Below are 7,564 nucleotides of genomic sequence, written 5' to 3'. Positions count from 1 at the left end.
AATCTAAAACTCACCTGTCCCACAATGCGGCGCCCCGCAGGGTATGCGACCGCTCTGAAGCCGGCGCACATGATGACGTCATCGGATCACGTGTGCCGGCTTCAGAGCCGGCGCGTACGGGAGGCCCAGGCCGAAGACAGCTGCAGGCGCTGCTCCGGGGGAACCAGGAAAGGTAAATTATTTTTTTCTTTTCCGGAGGGGAGTCAGTGTGTCCGCGGGGGGGGGGGGGGGGGGGGAGTCATTGTGTCCACAGGGGGAGAGGGGGGTTCAATGTGTCTGGAGGGGATCATTATGTCAGCAGGGGGGGGTTCAGTGTGTCTGCAGGGGAGGGGGAGGGGTTCAGTGTGTCCGCAGGGGAGGGGGGTTCAATGTGTCCGCAGGGGGGGGTTCCGTGTGTCCGCAGGGGAGGGGGGGTTCAGTGTGTCCGCAGGGGAGGGGGGGTTCAGTGTGTCCGCAGGGGAGGGGGGGTTCAGTGTGTCCGCAGGGGAAGGGGCACTGTACCTAAAGAACTTGGAAAATGGTACACCGTTTGGGCTGTATGTAAACTATTTATTCATATAGATATAGACACTGTTTATAGATATATTAGGTCGCTTTAGTATAATGAATATATATAATTTTGATTATATGAATTATGGGGGTCAGTGTTTTATATGCAGGTGGCACAGCATTGTCAACTGTGAAGGTGTGGGGTATTTCTGACATCTGGGTGCACACAGTGGGGTCATTTGTTTAGGGTGCATATTATTGCTGGTATTATTGGTGGTATTTTCAGGGGTGCGCAATGTGGAGATGTTCTGCATAAACCAAAGACATCCAGTCCTTAGGTTCTGCAGCAAAACCCTCACAGCTGAGACTATTCTACAAGCGGCACCATGCTGCAGGGGGGTGTGATAAATGCTACGATATCATCTGAGTCGATTGAAAAAGGCCATGAATAGTGAACAAGAATTGTTAACCATAACTTATGAGATAAAATTATACTGTAATCAATTGGTATTGGCCGCAGAGCGTCTGTGTGCCATTTATATATTCAGTTTTTTACTTTGTATTATGTGGGAAGTAGCTGTTCTGCTACTATTATTATGAATTGCATCTTGGTGTTTGTTAAGTAACTGTATGGCAGTAGTACTAATCAATATATTGTAGTAAATTTACTCATGGTACAGTATCAATATTATCAATCTTGATAATATTGCTTATTATATAGGGGTTTTATTTAAATTTTTAAGTATCTGTTAATATATACTGGAGATGTCATAGTCACTAAGGGGTTTAAAGGAAACCTGTCACCAGGGACCTCGTTTTTCACTAAAGACAGATTGTAAAAACCCATGACACCAGCAGTGCAAATCTGCCTTTCTGCCTTTTCTAAGCATTTGCATTACAATATAATTGTGTGTTACAACTTACCTTGCATCCTGACAAAATCCCGGGGTAGTCACAGGGGCTGGACATTGGTTTGGATGCATTTAAAAAAACAACATGTGGCTTGTCTGTGTTACTCACTCCTCAGAGCTTGGCCCCCACGTTTGTTCTCCTGTCTAGCTCCACCTCCTGCTTCTTCTCAGAGTTCACAGCCTGGTCAGCCTGACATCAATGGGGGAGGGACAAGCTGTACAGGAGCACAAACATGGAGACAGCCTGCAGCTCAGACAAGCCACATGTTGTTTTTTGAAATGCATCCAAACCAAAGTCCAGCCTCAGTGACTACCCCATGCATTTGTAATGCAAATGCTTAGAAAAGGCAGAAATACATATTTGCACTGCTGCTGTCATGGGCTTTTACAATCTGTCTTTAGTGAAAAATGAGGTCCCTGATGACAAGTTCCCTTTAAGCTATAGTATAAAGGTTTTTCTGATCCAGGGTGCTCTGTCACATCACGTTCACCCCTCTTTATAGATATGGCCTTCCCTCCCCTCTCTGAGAAGCTGAGAGAAGAAAAAGTGTAATTTGTCACAATTGGAAAATTCTTCCTGAACTATGGATACATCTTTGCATAACAAGGATCAGATCAACTTTACATTTATAATCTGTGTACGGTCCAAAAGAAACCTCATTTTATGTAGTGCAGTGAACAATACAGCTGTGGTTTGCACTGTGGCCCACATTTATTATTAGTGAGCCAAACTTAACTAAATGCAGTTTGCCTAACAATCGTGCAGAGTGGGCTCAATTTATGAAGACTGAAGAATGGACTTCATAAATATGGCGCAGCCTGCAGGTGCCCAAAGTGCATGAGCTGAGAGCACCATTTTTTTCCTGGTCACTCAGTTTAATGGTGACCGGTGTAAGTAAATCTGCCCCATTGTGTTGCGGTGTGCATAGCGCGCATGTTTAACCAGTTTGCACATATATTAATGTGCAATCTACGCCAGAAATCTGGCATAGATTACTTAATAAATGTGGGACGATTTGTAGTGTTAGGATGATCCCCTAGAAGAAATATTAGGGGATCTACACACAGAAGAATTGAGTGATTGGTGATTTACCCCAGCAGAAATCCGCAGTCAAACTAGGATGGTTTCTGGTAGATATATTGCAGCAATTTTGCCTCAGCACTCAACATTTCATTTCAACAGTGATATCAAAGACACAGGGTGACAATGATGCACAGGCAGTCCCTGGGTTCTTTAGGTGTGTCCTTAAGTTAAATTTGTAAGTCAGAATTGGTATACTGTATATACTTAAGTAAAAGCCAACCCAAATATAAGCTGAGGTATCAAATTTAACCAGGAAAAAACTGGGAAAACCTATTGACTTTTGAGTATAAGCCTAGAGTTGGAATTGCATTGGTGTCAGTTCTTGCCCCCCAGTATATAGCTAGCCTGCCCCCCCAGTATATACAGTCGTAGGAAAAAAATCAGGGCCAATAGCCGCGCTTCTCAGTGTAGAAAAGGCTTTTATTTAATTGCATGCGAGGACGGCGCGTTTCGGGAGCGTACCGTTCCCTTCTTCAGGTCCGTATGATTTTTTTACACAATGTTCTATTATAAAAAAAATATATATATATAAGATAGACAGTAAAAAATGTACATCAGGAATACATGGAATAAAAATCATACATAAAGGTAGTTAAGACATGGATGAATAATCACAAAGGAAATTCATAAATAAAAAGTTCATAAGAAAAATAGGTAAAATAAGTAAAATAGTTGTGATTATTTATGAACTATTTTACTTATTTTACCTATTTTTCTTATGAACTTTTTATTTATGAATTTCTTTTGTGATTATTCATCCATGTCTTAACTACCTTTATGTATGATTTTTATTCCATGTATTCCTGATGTACATTTTTTACTGTCTATCTTATATATATATATATTTTTTGTATAATAGAACATTGTGTAAAAAAATCATACGGACCTGAAGAAGGGAACGGTACGCTCCCGAAACGCGTCGTCCTCGCATGCAATTAAATAAAAGCCTTTTCTACACTGAGAAGCGCGGCTATTGGCCCTGATTTTTTTCCTACGACTGTACATTCCCATTCCCGACCCAACCAGATCGGGTAACAGGACCACGCGGCTAAGTCTCAGTCAACTCACCATTTGCTACTTCGATCATGATCTATACCGTATATTTCCTTTGATACTCTGATGCGCTGTGTTCCTTTTTTACTTTCTATCCAATAACCCCCAGTATATAGTCAACCCCTTCCTCAGTATACTGTAGAGTCAGCTGCGATATATATCCAACCATGTATATAGCAAACTAGCAACCCCCCAGTATTCCCAGCACATAAAAATAAAGTCAATACTCACCTTTCCAACGCCCCCCACAGGTCGTCTTCTTACTTCTGGCAGTGGCAGGTCTGTGTGCAATAAATTCCATACTCACATTTCTAATGCCTCCCGCAGGTCTGCTGCCGGAAATAAGAAGAGGACCGGCGAGGGGTGTCGGAAAGGTGAGTATTGATGTTTTTGCCTTGAGTTTTTTTTGCCTAGGTTTTTCAGCACATTTTTTGTCCTGAAAAACTTGACTTACTCTAGTACATACAGTATTTTATACTTGTAGCTCCAGAGAAATATTTTTTTTGACCCTATAACAATTGGATATTCAAAATTTTGTGCTGTCATAGGAACAAAGATAATCAATAAAGCTTCATTACACTTTACAGCTGATCATTGCGGCCTGGGCCTATAGTAAAGTATCCAGAGAGCATAGTGGGCAGAGAGGTCCTTCTATAACTAGGGGTCGTCTGTAAGTTTGCTGTCCTTAAGTCGGGGTCCACCTGTATAAGAAAATTGTAAAAGCATAAAGAAAAATGTTAAAACATAAAGAGATGCCTGCTTGTTAATGTTTGAGGTTTTACTGTGAACAAGAAATCTCTGGATGATAAGACGCACCCAAATTCAGTTGCATAAAATGAACAAAGGTCTCTGTTTATGAAATGCATGTTTCCCCAATTCTTTGGTCTGAAAATGAGTTGAAGACTGAGTTTGGCTGCAGAACAAGTCAGCATTGAACACCTCTGTGTGACTGACATCTACTTGTGCATCATCACATTTGTCAGGTGCTCTGCAGCTTCCACCAGAAAAAGACAGAAGAGTAGAATGTGTATCTCTCAGCACATTGCTTACAAAAACATTTTCATTTTCAATTCCCATTCGGCACTCATTCATGTGTGCTATTCAGAATGGGGATTTCATTAAATGCATTAATAGATTTTATGGGACTTGTCAGCTCCGCAAGATGTTAGGAAACACAAATGCATTTTTTGTTGCTGTTGTTGTGCATAGAATTTCAATGACAGCAGAAATAATGTGCTGAGAAAATGCTAAATAAGAGTCAAGGTGAATATAACTGGCTTGCATAAAAAAGGACATGCTGGCTACTTTAGTTCTCCATTACACAGAGATCTAATGGTTTCCAACACAATCTAAACATACACATATGGTTGGCATAGCTGATACACCTAGTACATCATATAATGTATATTATGCATTCACCAGCTGAGCCCTTTTAAAACAAGGTAGTGGCCTTCAGTAAAATAAATCAGACATTTGTGCCAAAAGCTGCAATTGCTGTTCAATGGGTTGTTAGCCTGTTAGATTTCTAAACAGCTATGGCACTATCTTGGCTCTGACAGGGTGGAAAATTCAATATCTAAAAAGATAAAAGAAGGAAAAAACTAAAATTGCTAAATATAGAGGAAATAATATCACCACCTTTCCTTAGAATGCATGAGAATAAGACATACACAAACTGGGGGTTATTTAGCTTGTGCGCTGGCATATTGTAGCCCCGCCGCCCCTCCAGGGCTCACAAACTAATCAGTACCAGTATGTTATTGGAGTGTGGGAGGAAACCCACACAAACACTGAGAGAACATACAGACTCCTGGGTAGGACTTCAACCCAGGACCCCAGCGTTGCAAGGCTGTAGTGCTATCCACTAAGTTTTTCTCTTGTCAATATCAATGCATGGTATTTGTTTTCCTCTTCCCAGTTAATTGCAGAGAATATTTAATAGTCCAACTTACCACGGATAAGTATAATTTGTATATGGTAGTCCTACAAGAGATGCAGGGATTATGTTGGAGGTGTACCACAATAGATCATGTCACTTTGCTGTCCATCAAAACTGAAGACATAATTAGGAGGAGATTCTCTTGGATCAACTGGCAACATTGAAAAATAGTATTGAGAAATGCACTACAGCCATACCTGCAAAATGGATTATGTGAAAAAATGAATCAGATGCTGATCAACATGGTAGGAAACCAAAGTGAAAAGGAAGGTGCACAGTTATCTTTATTTCAAAGATGTTCACCTAGAGACTATCACAGGCTGCTTGGAATGAACTGATTACCATATAGACAAGATGAAAAAATATGGGAATTCCGGCATCCTTAAAACTTCCATATTCTTTATTGAGAATCCAATTAAAATCAATTAAATGAATAGGCAGAAACTCTCTCGTGCCAGCTTAATTGCCTAAACCACACTCTTCGCAGCGCTTCTACCATGACCATCAACTCCTCTGATGCCTCACTTTTGATATCATAACTGTTCCCTGTCTGATTATCAACAGTGCACCTCCGCAAGTTTATAAGAGCAGTGAAGAAAAAGTGCAGAAGAAGACAGCGATAGCACTGGTGATATCAAAGGGAACAGAATCAGATGAGGCGGCCTACAGGTTGGAAATGGTATACTTTGCTGTATTATGTTAAGTTCTGATGCACTGAGCTATGGAACACCCTATAATACACATTAATAACTAGTAATTCATAGTTCAATAGTTTCCCTCTATCAGTGTGGATGTACTATGAGGAGAGAGATACAATGAGTGACACCATAAGGACGGTCTAGAGCAGTGATGGCGAACCTTTCAGAGACTGAGTGCCCAAACTACAACCAAAATCGACTTATTTACCATGAAGTGCCAACATGGCATTTTAAGCAGTAACTTATTGCTACGTGTTCTTCCTCCTAAGGCTACCAATACAGTTGAAAGAAAAAGGGCACATAGCTTCTCTCCAGGGTCTCTCAGTACAGGAAGAATGTTGGGTCCAGCAGGATGACCTACAAAGATATTGCAGTTCCAAACAGCCAATAAAGTGTCACTTTAAAATAGCGCTGACTGCAGCATGTCTTAAGTTGCCTGGGACTGCAGGAAGATTTGGTGGATTCGGTCCTGTTTGGTGAACTCTGTCATGTGGTGATGGTCTGAGTGCCCACAGAAAGGGCTCAGAGTGCCACCTCTGGCACCCGTGCCATAGGTTCGCCACCACTGGTCTAGAGCATTGAGAGAAAAGGCTGCTGTGTGTATATGCAGATTGAAGCATGGTAAGAAAAGAGAAAGGTTGAAGTTTTCCAATGAGGCAAAGGTACATATGCATGTAGAGACATGTCTAACAGAAGAGATTTATTGAAAAGTGGCCAACCCCTTTAAAATGTGGAAAGTGCACTTATACTGCCATTTCATAAATGCTCCTAAAATGTAATATGTCTTCATAGTGCCTCTAAATAATAGAGTATAATAAGAGAAGACAAAAATGTTCTCTTGCTTGAGAAGTAAATAAATTAAAAACATGCCTAATTTAATATCAATGCAGACATGGTGACCAGTACTAGAAAAATAATAAATTGTTTAATGTGTTAAACACCCCAAATAAAAGCTAAAATACAATGTTTATAATATGTAAAATGAGTAAAGCACCAAAAGGATATAAAAGTTAGTTAAAAAATATAGTAAAAATTCAATGCAAAATGTTTTTATCATTCATTTTAATGCAATCTATAAAGTGCAGGCATTATAAAATACAACTCTTTTCACAAGAAATAAGCTTTCAAGTATCTTTAACCCCTTAATGACCGCCGTATCAGCTTTTTACGGCGGTCATTAAGGGTACTTCTTCTGACGCGTACACCTTTCTACAGAGGCGCGTCAGAAGAAGATTTCGGGACACCGGGTCCTGCAAGTGCCGGTGTCGGGCTGTGATATTACAGCCCAGACCCGGCACTAACGCCCGGGATTAGAAAAACTCCGATCCCGGGTGTTTAACCCCTTACACGCCGCGGTCATGCAAGTGTGTCCCCCGTGGATCGGACCCCC

This window comes from Engystomops pustulosus, chromosome 6, assembly GCF_040894005.1.
Source record: "Engystomops pustulosus chromosome 6, aEngPut4.maternal, whole genome shotgun sequence".
Lineage (NCBI taxonomy): Eukaryota > Metazoa > Chordata > Amphibia > Anura > Leptodactylidae > Engystomops > Engystomops pustulosus.
Note: the sequence above shows the minus strand (reverse complement) of the source record.